This window comes from Rhopalosiphum padi, chromosome 3, assembly GCF_020882245.1.
Source record: "Rhopalosiphum padi isolate XX-2018 chromosome 3, ASM2088224v1, whole genome shotgun sequence".
In the NCBI taxonomy this organism is placed as follows: Eukaryota; Metazoa; Arthropoda; class Insecta; order Hemiptera; family Aphididae; genus Rhopalosiphum; species Rhopalosiphum padi.
Window position 1 is genome coordinate 29034820 of NC_083599.1, and position 17527 is coordinate 29052346.

Here is a 17527-nt window from a genome sequence, read left to right on the forward strand (position 1 = left end):
ATATATAATTATAAGGGGTTGGTCAGCTACTATTATTTGAGTTACACTATTTTCGTTTTTTTTTTCGCCCTAATACACGCCACACTGGTTATAATTTGATTATACGTTTGAAACAAAAATGATTAGACATAGTTAGTATTCAAATCCATGTATATACACACCTACTGAAAAATAAAATCAAGCACAACCAGTACGTCATGTCTAATAATCATCGTCGACTCTGAATTTATAATGTTTCATTGATATTTCTCGACGAAAACTCATCACAATAATATTATGTGGCAAAGAATTGTGTGGTATGTATTGTTTTTTTTTTTAATTTATTATTATAATATTTAATTTTTAAAATAAAACACGAATGCCTACTTTTATTCGCTATATTACGATATTCAATCCATTTTATGGCACGCGAAACGTAACCAATCGGACTAGAATTCAACTGTCGGTTTCGATTCTAAAAGTATAAACGAACAAATCCGCGGTAGGCGCATTATTTACGAGTTCACGACATCGAAATACGTAAAACGAAATTGCCCGTATAAATATTGATAGGATCGCCCTAAATGGGCGTCTGCGATAAATACACCAGTCGAATAACATATAGTCGGTGTGTAATATTATAATATAATACGACAACATCGATAATAATTGATATAATATTATACTATACGTATATATATATATATAGGTGGTTTCAGATGTTCGCGAAAAAAAAATAACGTCGATCGGCCGTTGTGCAGTGCACGACATAACAATATCATGGCACGTTAATAATAATGTACCTGAACGTTTAAAACTCGGACCTTTGTGTAGGTAACTACGTAGGTAGGTACTAACATTTTATGACGTGTGTTAATGTATATTTTTCATTTACGTCACCGTGTGTCACGACCACAAAACGTAGTGCCGCAAATTGGTCGCAATGCGGAGTGTGACCACGGACCATAATATTATTATATACTATAATATGTGTGTGTGTATGTTATATGCAATAATAATATATGCGTAAGTATAGATACTCTACTTTTGCACTACGTTTAAGGGCATTGACGTATACCATATAAACCAGTCGTTGAATTATAATTATTTTTGAAAGTAAACGCGGTTATGTTCTAAAAAAAAAAAAAAAAAAAACGATAACGTACGTTGTATCGACCGAACGCCAGTGAAATACTACTAAAAACTGAGTAAAAAGGCTTTAATTAAAATTAAATATTGGTACGATAACGAAAAAAAAATGGATAGTGTTAGTTTAGTTGAGTTGACATTTAAAACGTTCGAATCAAAAGTAACCAAATATTTAAATCTAATAGTTTGAAGTTAATACGGAAAAATACATAATATATTAGCTTTGTTAAATAAAGTAATCAATAATTTTAAAATGTATTACCACCGGTCCACACTAAATAATTATTGTTCATGTGACATAGAAATTCTAATTCTTTTGTGTAAATTGTAAATTATATTATACTTGTATCTACTAAATTTAAAAAAAAAAGTTGTAAGTCTAATATAGTGTCCTTAAATAAAAAATAACATTTGTTTTAACTACAATTATAGATTTGTGTATAATATAAACATGATTTTAACACGTTAGTACCTGCTATTTAAGTTAAATTTACAAATTGGGATGTTAATCTAGTTCAGTTGTTAAGTACATTTTCTAATTAACTAATTAATTAATTTAAAACTTTTTTTTAAACATAACCTATTAACTTGGCTATAACTATTAAACTAGTTAATATCTTTTTTATTTTTTGTTTATAACTCATAACGCTGTGAGATTAGCTGTCGATACTCCAACGTGACACCGGTAAACTAGTTAATACCTAACTTTAACTAAAATAACCTATTTTTATATTAATATGTAACGTTCTAAAGGGTGGAAATAATTTTAACTTCTATAATAATTTACTTGATAAATTAAATAATTAAAGTTAAACATATCACAATTTTCTAGAACTTAGCTTATTACTTATAACTATAACCTAACTCAATAAAAAAAAAAAAATGACTACCTATGTCGAAAATTTTAGTATTTTTCATATGGGATTTAGAACTATATTTATTTATTTTGTCTTTGTATTAATTTTAAAAGCTAAAATCAAAAGAAAACAATTTTTGTTAAATACATAAACCGCTACGAATATTGACAAATGATGGTTATAGACTTGTATTAATTTTTTTATCTAAATTAATACTATATTTTTATCATTTATACAATTATACTCAGAATGCGTTGTTGGTGTTTAAAATCAAAATATTTAATACGATTTTCATATTTAAAAATAAAAAATAATATTGCTATGTAAGTGTGTAATATTACAGCTATATTTGAATATTACGTTAATCGCAACAAGCGGTTCAACCGTGACATTTTGATTTACGCCTTACATGTTCCATTTGCTTTTTAATTTATACTAGCATCGGTCTGCTGTTTTGCACACATATATTTTACAAAAAAACGTATATTATATATTTGTTTTTACAAGTGCTAAATGAAAATCCCTTACGTCGTCCACAATTCATAGGCACAATTTGAGTTTTAAATTTGGGGGGCTATTATAATTTTCATGCATGTACTGTGTGTATGCTGCCTGAGATATATAAAGGTGGAAGGGGATATATACAAACCATTTGGGAGGGGGAGTTGTAAATGATTTTGAGGGGGCTTAGCCCCCCAAGCCCCCCTCAAATTGCGCCTATGGTCTACATTGTAGTAATATAAAAAAAAAATAATAATAATAATAACATGTACTCTACAGTAATTACTTATTGAACTCACGATTCTAACTTTTATTTTCGTTCACTGAATATAATGAAGGTTTCTAAGGATATTAAACATAATATCGTAAAATATTATACTATTAATATTCCGATTTTTACTCACAAATACGAGATTTAAAATACGTTGGAATTACCTACTCAATACCCGTGTGTTGATATTGTTCTGTAATGCTGAGCGTAAACGAATTAAGAAGTGAAGTTAACTTAATTTCAACTAAACTTTCTAACAAATAAGTTTTACTAACTAAACTTTTAACTTAATAAAATAACGTGTTACTTTTAATCAAATCCAAGTTGCGTTTATTTATAAACATTTAGTAAATTATAAATATAATGAAATTATTTTTAATCATATTATATAATAGTAAATTAAAAATTTACATCCTGTCGTAGACATATTATCTTACATTTTTCAATAAAAATAACCTAAACACGAGTATTTAATATTAATATAATACTGGTTTAGAAAAATAAGTACTAATATGTAAGGCAGTGAATTTAATGCATTTGCATGTTTTTTTTTTTGCTACGCCGTATAATAAAATGAATTCGGCCAAAATTTGTTTTGACTTATTTATAGTTCAAATACCAAATCTTATTTTGCATATTTTTTGCATATTTCATTGATTAGGGCATATAAATGATTTTTTATCTCTATTGTATTGGCCACGGCGTATGCTGTGCCGAAACCTTACAAGACTCTTAATCGGTGTTTCTATATATATATAATGTACAATATTTAATCTATAATTTTATATATTACGTATAATTGTTGAGCTGTAATAGTATTTGACTAAAAGCTAATAAAAAAAATGATTTTTTTCGTACCTGTACTATTCTATTTTTAATCGGGTATTTAACGTGTATTATTGACTATTGTACCTACTCAAATACTGATTCTTAAATTTGAAAAAGATATATATAACCTTATTTATTTTATTTCACATTTTAATTACATCGACATTGTATAACGTTTATATTATTATTCTTATAGATATTTAATTACACGAAAAACTATTTTTAATTAAGACACCGATCAGATTGTGTATACATTATATTAGTGTGCTTAAATTAAATCTTGTACACAAAACTGAGATTGTCTGACTACACAACGGGTCCTCGACGTTCTTAACTGCAAAATGATTATATCTGTCTGGTGAATGGTGACTGACGCAGTAGGCATAATACGATATCCATATATATATCTATCTATTTATATCATATATAGTATTATGTTAAATACGACCGTTGACATTTTTGAAATGTCCTTTACACACACGCGCATGTCACACGCTCTTCGTGGCTTTCTATTAAATTACTTTCCGTTGCATCGCCCGTCCCTTCGTCGCCCACGATTCGAGAATAACAATTCCGCAGCGATTTAAGTCCTCGTCATGCCACTGTACTGTAAACTTCAGGTGCATACATTTCTTGCGTGTACACATACATTATAATATTACCACTTATAAACGTGTGCCCTTGGAAAACAAAAACCAATTATAACGAATCGTTTGAATGCGAATAAAGAAGTTAGTAAACGTATATATGTATATATTCGTCGAGTGATCCGCCGTACAGAAATATAACACAAATAATATTAATTACGTTCAAATACCACGTATATACACATTTATAATATACGCACACATACAACACACTGTATAATAGATATACGAAATAGTAAATCAAAGCAAAACTATAAAGTTCACGATACGTTTCAAACAGCTCCGTTCGTCGTGTATACGGTATAATATGGTGTGCACAACACAGCGTAGGTACCCGTCTACCTACATAATATTATATAAAGATAATAATGTTTTAATATTGTACATCTGTTTGTACACACATGAAACGTGCGTTGTCCGTGGGTTCCGCAGGTTTTGTATGAAGAGGATTCGTTCTTACTTTGTACGAACATCAATATAATATATATATATGTATGTAACGTACCTACGCATGTATATATATATATATAATATAACTACTTCGTCGTAGATATTATTAAAATCAAAATCGTACAAATATCGCATTGCATTGATACTGTATAAATCCCAAAACCGTAAATATATATAGTGACTATTTGCGTCGGTGCGCTTATGTATAATATATTATTATATATTTATACGTTTGATGCGGTGGTTGTGTAGAGAATGATGTGTACGATAAAGTCATATGTGTAATATCGTGGCATTCGATATGCATTTTATACAAATCATATGTGCCGCCAGATCGAATTTGTCTGATTAAAAATCGTTATAGTTAAGTTACTATAGTCGAAGATGGCGCGATATCGGTTTAATTCAAAGTATAATTTATCTATCGATATGGTATGAATACGTTTAATATACAAATGAGATATGTCGTCGTCGATGACTATTTGATTCTTGTGTTGTAACAACAGCACAATAAGTGATCCGTCTAAAATCGTACGTGATCGGACTTGGGGGCGCCGAGTACAGGACGGCTCGGAGGCTGCAGCCCCCCATGGGCTCGATAAGGCGGAGCTCAGCCTCCTAAAATTAAAATTGCTAATACTATTAAAATGTTATAACATACTAAACAACAAATAATTATATTTTAGTAATTTTTTAACGATTTGTAATGTTTAGTAATCATTTAGGTAAGACTGTACCTACATGTGTTTATAAAATATGTATAGTGAGATCCCCCCCCCATGACATTTTCAAAACCTGGCGCCTCTGCGTGATCGTCATTCACCGTGTAATAGCGTGTAATACAAAACATAATATTATACAACGCCGAAAACCCATTTTATGCTTTCGTCACCCCACGTGTGAACAGATTGCATTCGTAATAAGGTGTAAAAAACAAAATAATATGTCCTAATATAAGCGTAGTCGATTATAATCGCAAAAACGAGGTGTCTATAATATGCAGACGTTCTCTTGTCCGCGGCGGTCCTTCGATCGCGTAATCGAATATTCGGCCGCAAAACGGACTAGGGCCGCCCTCGCGTACCCGCTTACACGCACAGTACCCCCCCGTCTCCTACAAAGTATTATCGATATCGAAAGCAAGTGGCGCACCGGTGCCAAACACTGTTACTTTTCAGTTTTCACTCGACGGACGCGCAGTGAGCGTTCATCTATTCTATACCTGCTATGTTATGTACATATATATACCTATACCTATTATATTATGTAAATGTTGTATATATTCTTTCGTTTCCAATTTGAATAAGAGCTTTTTGCTGTAAGCCATTTTTCACACAAGCATAATATATATATACAGCCGAAGTAGGTAGCGGTACGCTTGTGATGTAGAATTTTGTGCTTTATTTGTGCCCGTGTATATGATTATGAGAAAATCAATAATCTTTCCTCTCCGTTTCAACGACGATTCCCACACGTAAATAAGTATGTACGTGTAAATATATTTATATAATATAAAACATACGGAGGGGATGGCTTTTGATTTTCTCTCCGTTTTGGGTTTTTCGCTTTGTTATTCGAACGTTTCCAATGAGTTCTCCACCTGCTGCTTTGGTAATAACCGCAGAAACGGGTAAGGCGTTTCAAAATGAAAATCTGCGTAAAGAGGGGTGAATATACAGTAACGTTTCTTTTTTTTTTTTTTTTATTAAAACTTAAATTATTTTTATTGTGATTTATTTTATTTACACAGAGTGAAGAAAAGGCGAGTTCGAAAGCAAAATGTAAAATGATCCGATTTATTTCCCCATTTTTTAAATTTTTTCCGTCTAGCACGGAATGAAAAAAAATTGATTTTTATACACTAGAAAGTATCGAAAAATAGTATACACCGTCGTGGTCTGGTCTGCAACAATAGTATTGATGAATTCTGTTAATTTGTAATTTTAGAAAATTAATAAATAAAATTGCTTTGATTCCGGTTTTGATAGAATGTTGTGGTAGTGACCTTCATTATTTACTCTCCTAGTGTTTTAACTATTGGAACAAAATTGAAAGGGCACTCCAGCATACTTTTTTTTCAATATTACACGCGTATAATATAGTTAAAAGCTCTTTCCACATTTTACTTTTTTTGATGATTACGTCGTTAAAATAAAGGTATTACGACTTGTTAGAAGCTTTTTTTTTTTAATATTTTTACTTTCAAGAAAGTGATCAATAATTAATTAAAACATTCAAAAGTTTAATAACTACTTTATTAAAACATAAAAATATATGTATAAAAAAAAAAATACTTAAAACAGAACACAGATAGGTACTGTTATTATTTAAAATATTATTATTAAATAATGATGGGTAATTGATTATAAACTATAATATCTCAATGAATTTTAATAATGTAATAATAATTAGTAAAATATATAGACAGAGATTTTTACTCTACAGTCTGCATAACACGTTAGACAGAAAAAAAAAACTTTTTGATGTTTCCTCTTATAAGAGCGTTAGTGCAACGTGTTTTTTGCATACTCTTAGAAAAACGCCTGTGGCTAAATTACAAATTAAAAACGCACAATTCATTCCAAGCCACAGTGAATTCGAAAATCTGATTTTTTATATATTAAATAGCGAAGATTTTACATTTTATATTTTTAATATATTAAAACCATACTATACTAACTGAAAGTAGATATCCCTATTTTTCTCCATTTATATTACTTTTCATATTATATACTATAGCTACTCGTGAATTAAAACTATTTCAGATCGTATTGTTCTAGCGTTTTAAACGAAAAAAAATATAATCATAATCTTACTTTTATAATTAAATATATTTACGCGAATTAATAAAGATTTTCCATCACCGCGGCGATAACCTCCGTGCAACAACATTCCGCCAACAACGACCAATATTTCAATGTTAATATTTTTATTGAAAATTTGGAATGCATTTCTTGTGCGTCCAGTTCGCATATTATACCTATATTCGATGCATTTACGGTCGACTGCATAGAAAGTGGGTGGTGACCGATCGTAAACGCAAAATCGGCCGTAAGAAAATTGCACACATCGTGCAAGACTGTAACAAATAGAAATAATAACACACACAGTAAACTAAACAATATTAATGTCGCACAAACAGTTCATATAAAACGCGTATAGTATTATGACCAAAACGACAACGCGCGTTTGGCTCACAACTCGACGATATTATAATAATAACAATAATATGTCGATATAATATACATATATATTATTATTATTTTAATATTCGATAAATCCTGACTTATGACGGATGATGAAGGTGAATCGGAATGGGTATTTTCTTATTTGCCGGCTGTGTCGTATAGTGATATGATTGTTACATCTCCACCACGCCACGTGTTTTCCCGCACAAGTCAGAATAAGGTAATATCTCAACAACCGAAACGCTATTATTATGTTAAGTGGACGCGCTACAACTAATACCACACCCATGACAAACTGTTCGTGAAAACTGTTTCACGCGAAAAGTAATCGTTCCGTTACGATGAACAATATTTGCTCATGTTGTATTTTCAGGCACGTACGTATACAGGGGTTGGGGTTCAAATCCCTCCCGAAATAGTTTCGAGTAACGAGAAAAAAATTGTTTTGTTATGTTGCGGCACAATTTGTATTGCTAAATTTTGTACCCCCCCCCCCCCCCACCGAATTTTTTTTTGTATACGTGCCTGATGTGTATTTCATATTATTAAACCAAACAGATTTGAAAAACACAAAAATCACTATTACATTAGATATTTCCATTAGATTCTTAGTGAAAAATAAAACCTTAGCGGTCAATATAATATTTGTTTTGCATTGATAGCAGTGTATTTTTTATTTATGTGACGTCACTTTAAGGAGCAGTAAAAATGTTTCAATCTTCAATCATGATCAAAGCAATTGGATTTTATTTCTTGGGTTCCGCTGTATTTTAAATATATAAAAACTTATCATTAAATAGTAACTATAAATTAATTTGTGGTATTAATATATTGCAGATTGATATATTTAACGCTTTATTAGAGCATAAAACTTGTAATATTGAAATAATTTAAGTATCAATATGTTTTTTTTAATTTAATTTTGCGTATAGCAATACCGTCGTAATGTTCACATTCCAATCTTAACAAAATACCTACCCTAAAAGAATGTCACTAACCAAACTTACCGACTTATTTGTTATCAAAATATGTGTGTGGAACGCACGTTATTTTTGTATACACAGTTTTAGAACTTTCACTTTCAAATTGTTTAAATTTTTATTCACACACTAACTTTACGCAGCGATGTTTTCTTGTTAGGTTTTTAGTTTTCCGCAATGGAGTTAGTTTTGTCAACATACTGGCCAAATAGTATTCATAGTTGTGCATTATAAACTAGGAAAAACGGACTGTAGAAGACATTGAGATAGAGTTTATGTTAGAAAAACATTTAAAAAAATATACACCGGCGATAGGTATAGTAAACGGAAAAATATAAAATATTTAAACAGAAAATAAAGAAAACTCATAAGAGGGAGAAACACAGCAGAGCTGATACGTAAATATAGTTGACTCAACAATTGTGGTTTCTATCAAAGTTTATATTATAAGTTTATCTGCTATGAAATCGCGAACAAACTTGTTGTTTATTTCTTTAATAACACGGAAAAATCAATAAAAAAATAAATATCCCCTTATCCACAGTAAATAACTATGACGTAACTCAAATCCATCTCAACCGCGAAATATTCTCTATCGAATTCAAAGCACCTCGAACAAGATTCACACATTAACAAGTAAAATCCTGGTTCTAGTTGCCTTCTTAGTTTATTTAAAATATGCTGACATGTGGCAAATTATATCTGAGCTCAAAATATACAATGCAAAACACCTGCTAGTATGTTAATAAATATTTAAATTGTTTTACAAAAATATTCATCTCAAAGTTTTCTATTTTCAAATATCATTTTTATATCAGAAATTAAATTCTATAGTAGCATTAGAGGGAAACCAGCAAGAGTTTGAACGATCAATAACTATTATAATAGACAATATTTGGAAAGGTGTTTGTTAAAATATCGTTTCATTTGAATCTTCATTTTTGTATTCGACATGATATACATAAAACTAAAATTTTGAATTTTCTTTTTTTTTAAACGACAATTATTTTAATTTTTAAATATTATTTCAACCTAGTGTCATTTTCAAAGCATGACAATAATATTCAATACATATTTAAACAAATGTCAAACTTTGTGTCTTTGTCGATTCACGAGCATGTAAACTAAAACGTGTATTGCTTACTACCAATGCTATTTTAACCTGATGTAGTTTTTAAAACATGACAACTGTATTCAACGTATTTTTTAATAAATACCATTTCAAACTTTGTCGATTAATTACTATGTTAATTACAATACATCTCCTTTAAAAAATATGTGATTCAATAAAATGATGAATCAATCCAATATTTTTAAAACTTTTGCTATGCACCCGCATTAGAACACGAAAACAAAATATGATCATTCTACAAAACAATTAAGTTAAAAAAAAAACGCCAAAATCAGACTGAACATATTATTATAGTGTAAGGTTGGTATATAAATTAAAATAATAATAAAATTGATAATGATCGCGCGTGGTTGTGCGATCGAGGAGGGTGAGTGACGGTGGTACAGTTGAACTTTCATATGTTGGAATATATAAGATAATTATTATTTATTACAGTTACTAAAATATAAATAAATTTCCCGAAACAAATACATCGAATATACACTATAATTTACAGGACGTATAATTGTTTGATAAGTATAATATATATTATAGTGCAAATCAGTCGAAATATATCTATTAAATCAATCAAAGTGCCAACGTTTTTTTGTCAATAATATTAACATTATCGAATTCCGTGATTTAGGTATTTTTGACAATATAATATTATAATGTTTATTGTGCTAATGCGAAACACTATGAAAAAAAAAAAGTAAATTTAAAAAACCACAACAACATATCATTTGGTTCACAATATTATCATACTTAAAACCAAAAACTTATTACAATAAACGTAGGTTCATCCAAAACTATTATCATGACGTACACAAGTTAGGGGAATATTTGGTAACATTTGCGATAGCGGAAGTTTGAAATTGAATAACTACGTATATTATACTATAAGACGGTTATGAAATTTGTGGGAGGGGGGATTAAGACTCCCCGAAACCATTCCACCCTTAATGACCCCCATATAATGCATCCTTACGTGTACGTCCCATGTGAAGGCGTCAATAAATTCAACATTATATCCGTATAAATTCATAAAAATGTTAAGTTCTATAATATACGCATTATCGTCGTTTGCAGTTTAAATTATAGCCTATAATTTATTCTACCTAATATTTCTGAGAAAAAAAATACATACCGCGCGCGCGCGTGTGTTTGTGTGTTTTGTAAAATGTATAATGTAATAATTAATAACTGTCTTCGTACCGCGTGTTTTTGCCTCGTGTGTTTCAAACACAGTATTTTATAACAAAGGTAGGTGCACGTCTATAATGGTAATAGGGTTATGAGTAATAAGTTCAATGGTATTTCGTCTGCAAGTCAAACGCACAGAGACGCACGTGACAGAATAATTATTGGTAATTGCCCGTATCGCAATATCGATACGATGGCATTGTTATTTATTATTTTCCACTGGGAGAGATATGATAACTGTTTAATTTACATTTTATTCTTTGTAAGTATAATCCCTTGAACCACGCGAGTCTTATAATGGACATCAAACGGATATAAAATAAACTATATAGCTAGCTGCAGTCATTGTGCAACGTACAGGTAATACTTACAGTATACTAATAGTATAGCAATGCCATAGGTTATAAAATGTGCACGTGGGATACCGGAAACGGTTATTTGCTAGAGATATCGTGCACCCCCCCCCACACACACACACACACCCCGGGGGGAGAGAGGAAAGCAAAAGACCGTCTCGACGATCCACGACGCGCCCCGTTAAAAAATATCATTCACTTCATCTGTCTATGTAACGCACACTCGTACGTATATTATTATAGTCGCCGGTAGGTACATTATTATAATACACCTATTGTATATTGTATAATCTCGTTGCGTAAACACCGTAGTAATATACTCGCGCCGATAATCAATAATAATATATTAAAATGTTATTATATTATACATCTTTCCGCGCGGGTTCAATATATTATTATGTAAATATTATTCGCCGGGCCGTCCGTCGGCATAATATCACGACGATATTATATTATTTTTTTTTTTTTGTCGTATAACGCTATTTTTATTCTCGATGTACGATATATATGTATGTTATTTTATTTACATACACCGTTTATAAGTACCTTCCTACTATTTAGTATAATATTTATTTACCTACGATGACATCAAATATGTGTATAGTTTTTGTTCGTTTCACAATATTATACGGGTGTAATGACGTTTATTTTTCTGCAGTCGAATCCACTGCCTCTCGTCGCTCCCCGTCCGTCCCCACAGTTGTACCGTTAACTCCACAACCGCCGCCGCCGCCGCCAGCCACATCTAAACAGCAACGAATCCATTCAACTTCAATCGCGGTTTTTGTATAATTACTATAATAATTCGTATTCGTATTGTAAACTCACACGTACGAAAAGTCAAAAAAAAAAAAATCTCGATACGCACCTATTACTATTATTATTTATTTTTATAAAATAAAATTTGTGAATTTTAATTTAAATATAATTGTCATAATTTTAGATCATTTTTTCTCGAAAGATTTTTGTTAATTTTGAATTTTGTTGTTATTCGAAAAATATTTAAATCGTAGACACTTGAAACACTCCACTAGTATACACAGAATTATAATTTCAATTCAAAATGACATTTTAAAAACATTTAGACTAATCTTAAGAAATTTATAGGCATTTGAAATTTTCTAATAGTTTTTTTTTTTTTTATAAGTGTCGATAAAAATCTAGTTCTATTAAAAAACAAGAAAACTTAATACAAGATCGCATATAATATGTTCTTTGTACATCGAAAAATTAGAAATACAATGTCATTGTAAGTGTTTGAAGTTAAGAATTGTCTACAAAACTCATCGTCGAGATCATGAAAATTTAATAATATTGTTCTTCATTTAACTAGTTAAGAATTGAAAAAGGTTTTTATAAAATAAATCAGAAAATCTTAAAAAAACACATGACTTTTTTTTAAAGACGCATTAAGCTCGAATTTTAATAAAATTATATAATTAAATGAAATATATAACGATTTTTCCTCCAATGAATTAAGATATTTTCTAAAAATAATTCTATTAGGTACTTTTAACATTGTATCTACTTAACATTATTTATTGATGGTACGTATTTTTTTTTTCATAAAATAAACATACTATTGAAAATGTTCTTTTGTTCCAAGTATGTAATTAAATATTAAAATATTTATTATTTTTTTTTAATTTAAGATTTATTTTTATACATATTTTACATTAATGAAAATAATTGAAAGAACTAAATGTAATTAAATATTAAAACCTATTATAACTGAATAGACAGGCATAGACGTAAATAATATAACCCATAGGAATAAAATAAAAAAAAAGATTTAAAAAAAGAGATCGAACTAACGATGAGTAAAATAATTGTTTAAAACAATTTTTGATCACGTACGCCACTCGAAGTGATATTAATGAATAGTTTAAATTTTATTAATGGTAAAATCATGGATAATAATATAACAGTTTATAACAGTACGACTATAATATCCACCTGTTATAATATACTACCGTATAATAATATATGTACCTATAAATACTCACAGATTCTTGGCAAATATTTTTATGCAAATTTCACCTGCATCATTTAATATAATCGTATTATAAATTTTTATAGACACAAAATTTAAAGTGGTTTTTCAGAGTTATAGTTTTATTTTTTATTTTTTTTCAATTACAACTACGACATCGTTCCGTATGCACGTGAACAAATAAGCACACGAGCGGACCATATTCAATGCAATTCATAAACGATAGCAATTCGATAGTTTGAGAATATATATATATAATTATACGATACGAATCTATCGCATTACGTGTAAACCAATAATATTATAAAACCGAAACTTATAACTATACAATATAATATGCTTTTATGATAGTTTTATTTCGGTGTATAAAAGGGACTCCGGAGCATAATACCATATCGAACGTTCCAAAATCATAACTCGGACTATAAAAATAGACTAGAACTTGATTTCGGGACTTGATTCGAACATAACGCATCGGCGTACACGACGCAATTTATATCGCTCGACAAAAGGTTATCCAAACAATATTATTTCCCTCGGGCCGCCCGTTCGGCATACACAGCTCGATCGTCTGCAGCGACCGGGCACAACACACACACACACACACACACACACACTACACGCGATTAGAATATATTTTTCGAATAAAATTTCGCGGCAATGTTGCAAATTGACTTTGTGCGCGGGACCGCGTGTGAATGGAAACAGATACACGTGGAACCGTGTAACACGCGGAGTCGCAAAGCGGATTTTCGTAACGAGTCGATGCAGATAGGTGTGGTAATATCATTGGAAACCGCAATATAATATAGGTGTATATATATATATATGACCGTTGTGTGTGTATATAGGCGCACTACGTTTGTACGATTGGCGGGGCGCAGAGATAAAATAATTATAATATACACTTCGAGACGTGCCAAAACACTCGAGTGATTTGCACGTGTTATTAATGGCATATATATAATATTAATAATAATATATATAATATTATACATACATATATATATATAGCTTCCGATATACGTATAGGAATTTACATATGTTATTTTTTATTTCGACACGGAGACTTGTGCGTATTATTATCTCGTTTGTATATCCATTAGCGATTCACACATCTACGTATACCTACCGCTTTTTATTTTTTAGTAATCTGCGCCATTATCTCCGCAGGCAATAATGATGTGTAGGTATAGGAACTCTGCGGCGCATTCGTTCCGATCGGCAACCGACGGAATTTACGATATAGGTAAGGATAAAGATAAAAAAAAAAAAATACAGGTCGCATAGAATTTACGACATTTATTTATTTTTATTTTTATTTTTTTTTTTACCAGTCGGCGTAGTAATATTATCGCGAACGGAATGCACACATACACGCTGACGCGTCGCACATCGCACGGACGAGACATGAGGTAAAAAAAAAAAAATGCAAAACGTACTTATAAAATCTGATTCACTTGTGTGCAGTTACCGTGCTTACGATACCTATATATAATATCTACATAAGTAAACACGTACGAGGAGGAAATTCGCTACCATTGAGTACCTATTGCTTGCCTTTATTATAGACATAGGTATATTATTATATAGTTACTGACCTCGGAATGAACTCGTGCATTCGTTCAATGACTTTGGGCTACCAGACGTCCCAAACGATACGATTAATACGGCAATGTCACTTATTTTTTAAATTGACTTAATGTCCCAAAAATTCTCTTCGAAACACCAAAATGTCTCGTTTCCTATATAACAAATTACCTTCGTAATGAAATGTAATTATTTCTTTTTTTTTGTACTGAAAAAATAAAATATGATACATTAAATAATTTTTCAGATAAAAAAAAAAATTGAAACAATTACATTTGATTTCATTAATCCCGCGTGATTCGTTAGCACCACCACTATACTCGTCGGCCGTCGTACAAGGTATAACCAATTTTATTTTAATTAGATCGTTATCGCTGTATAATGTTATGCCATGTTTATATCAATTCATAACATAGATAGATATGGCTAATAACCACGGTTGTGTACATCAGTTAAAATCATGTTTGTAACACATTATTGAAATATGCTAATTATAACTTTATTTAATACCTACCTATATGTTGCTGAAATATTATTTAAATAAACCGTAAAGAATGTTACAGAAATGTAAAAAAAAAAATATTTTCATTTAAAAAAATGATCAGATGTTGGGATAAGAGAAGGTTAAGGGTATGAGGAGATGAAATTTAAATAATCAGAAAACCAATTATAAAATGAACTCCCCCACAATCCAAATAAAGTTAATTTCATACTCAAGGTACCTACTTTTATAAAAAGAAAAGTTAGCGTTGTCACAGTCTAAATACAACATTATTTATTTTTTTAGTTGTGTATTTTGAATTTGCATTTTTTCATTGCTATTCAACGCTAAACATTTATGAGTGAAAAGAACCATTAATAAGTTATAGGCTATAGTCTTAGTTTGTTTCATTAAAAATAAATAAATAAATAACAAAAGTTTATTGGACCAACTTATAAGTACCTACATTTAGAGAATATCATAAACCAGTTCTAATGTATAATATGTTGTGAACTAGTTCATATTTTGATTGAACTTATTTACTATGCTTGCAACGACGCCGTTTTTTTATTTAAGAGAAATAACCATATAATATTTATTTTTTAAATGACCAATAATATTCAGTACAGTCAAACATCTGTAGATTTATTTGTCAACGAGTCAAGCCGCTCTAAACCATAAATTCAATGTAGGCAGATCCTCAATGTGAACTGTACGTTTATAATATACCGACTCGTACACATTATAAAGTCAACTCATAAACACACATTTTAATAATAATTGTTCGTGACTGCAATTGACGGTGAGGAACATTATAGTATTTGTTAACATAAACACTTACGAACGAATAAATTGCTGTATAGTGTGCTCTCGGGTGAAATTTTAGTTGTCTACTTATATCTATAACGTCATTATATATAATATTATATCAGTTGTCCCCGTAAAATTGATATTGCGACGGAACGTTGTCGATTCTCGTTCAAATTTCAAATATTTGCATAGTTACATGCGTCCATGCATATTATAGTATATTATTATGTACTATCTGTTATTACTTATTCCAATACGTTCTGTGTATTTTAAACTCCCCGGGGAACGTTGATATATTATATGAAAATTGAAAATATTTATAAGCCAAATATTGTGAAACATCGCTGATATAGCGAATATAAACCAAACTCACGTCGTCTTAATGTTAAACATATTGTAATGTATGATTTTGAAAACGGCTTCAGGCAGATATTTATAGTAAAATTATTTTAGTATGTGATTTGAATTTCTTTGTTCAAGAAGCTAGGACACACGAGGGTAGGTATTGTGCAAACAGTTCTGCCCCGTGTGACGATATCACGAGAGAAAAAGTCAAATATTCTAATGGTGAAGGACTTATTTTTTAAAAATAAACATTACATTAAAACAACTTACTAGTCAAAAAATTCATCACATAACCACTCGCGCCCAGCTACACCTATAAGTGTTTTGCGTATTATATATGTGTCTCCATAAATACAAGCTATTGCATAATAATAAAATACATAATAAAACATAATTTAAATGATAAAAAAAAAATAATAATAATAGTAAAAATGTTTAACTTTTTATTGAATATATTTATTAAATCAAATCGTTTTAATTTTAGGGATAAAAAAAGTTGAACTAAAATATAAAAACTTTCCACCAACTTTAAAAACGAATCAAAATAGAATTAAATTTAAGAACAAAAAAAAAGAATTTTCAAAAAATCTTAAAAAGTTTTAAGTAATTTTAAGTCGAGCTTCAAAGTGTAATGTTAAATTCTCGAGTTTAAACACACTATCTTCACAGTTAATTAATTTTATTATTATTTCTATCAGACTATCTTCCAATTCTATTAAGTACCTATGAAAACTGGTTTAATATCTAATATAATATATCAATTTTCAATCAATTGAATAATAATTTTC

At 29.9% G+C, this 17527-nt stretch overlaps 1 protein-coding gene across 6 annotated transcripts in view; it reads right to left on the bottom strand.

The window, feature by feature from the left end:
• LOC132926273 (atherin-like) overlaps window positions 1-17527 on the bottom strand; it is a 148725-nt gene that overhangs the window by 10187 nt on the left and 121011 nt on the right. Inside the window, exons 4-5 of one of the 6 annotated variants that reach the window (XR_009661395.1) lie at window positions 12098-12265; window positions 7521-7761 (exon numbers count right to left, since the gene is read on the bottom strand). The exons of 2 other annotated variants lie outside the window; for them this stretch is intronic. The gene's annotated coding sequence lies outside the window, so the exon portion shown is untranslated. The remainder of the gene's footprint in view (window positions 1-7520; window positions 7762-12097; window positions 12266-17527) is intronic. 3 more of the 6 variants (XR_009661397.1, XR_009661396.1, XR_009661394.1) reach the window with 3 other exon arrangements.